An 819-nucleotide genomic window follows, 5' to 3' on the forward strand; every position below is an offset into this window, starting at 1 on the left:
TACACCAAGCAGCCACGAACCTAAGGGCCCATCTGTGGAGAGAAGGTTGGAAGATAAATGATGAGAAGTCCATGAACGAACCAGCTAACAGCTTCACGTTCCTGGGAACTCATTTTGAAGGTCAGTTCCGTTCGGGCACTACACATAACACTATGCCTACATCTGCAAAACGACCAAAAACCCAAGCTGATTTTCAAGCCCTGTTGGGACACCTAAATTGGCTCTGAAATTATGTAGCACCACCACATCTTAAAGTGGTACAGCGTATTCAACAACAGCTCCTTGTCCTTCCGATCAGAAAAACAACTGCAGTGAAGGTCCAAGAAAGTTTGAAAAATGCACGCGCTCGTTGGCAAGTGCCAGCTGAAATACATTCAGATGGAGTGCTGCCTTTCACCTCTAAAGTTATTGAGCAATTTGCGGCCAAACGTAATATCAATTGGTACCACCACTTAAAATACCATCCCCAATCCAACGGGGTAGTTGAGAGGCATATCGGCCTCTATAAGGAGAGTCTATGCCTACGGGGCAATGGTAGTTATAAAAATTGGATCAAATTCAATGATGAAGTCCTAATCTCACTAAACAAAGTTAAAGATTTATGGAAGGAAAGACCAGCGGTTACACCACCTACTTGGAAACCTTGCTACAACGAAAAAGAAAGAGTATGGCTAGCAGTACCCACGGCCATAATAACGCGACCGACGCCTCTTCCTGGGACAGTTGAAAAAATAGGAAGTTATCCTAATACTTACTTTATTTCCCTAACAGCAGCCACACCACCACGCACCCTCCTGGCCCACCATAATTGGTTGAGCC

The sequence above is a fragment of the Alligator sinensis genome, unplaced genomic scaffold (genome assembly GCF_000455745.1).
Source record: "Alligator sinensis unplaced genomic scaffold, ASM45574v1 scaffold665_1, whole genome shotgun sequence".
NCBI classification, from domain to species: Eukaryota; Metazoa; Chordata; order Crocodylia; family Alligatoridae; genus Alligator; species Alligator sinensis.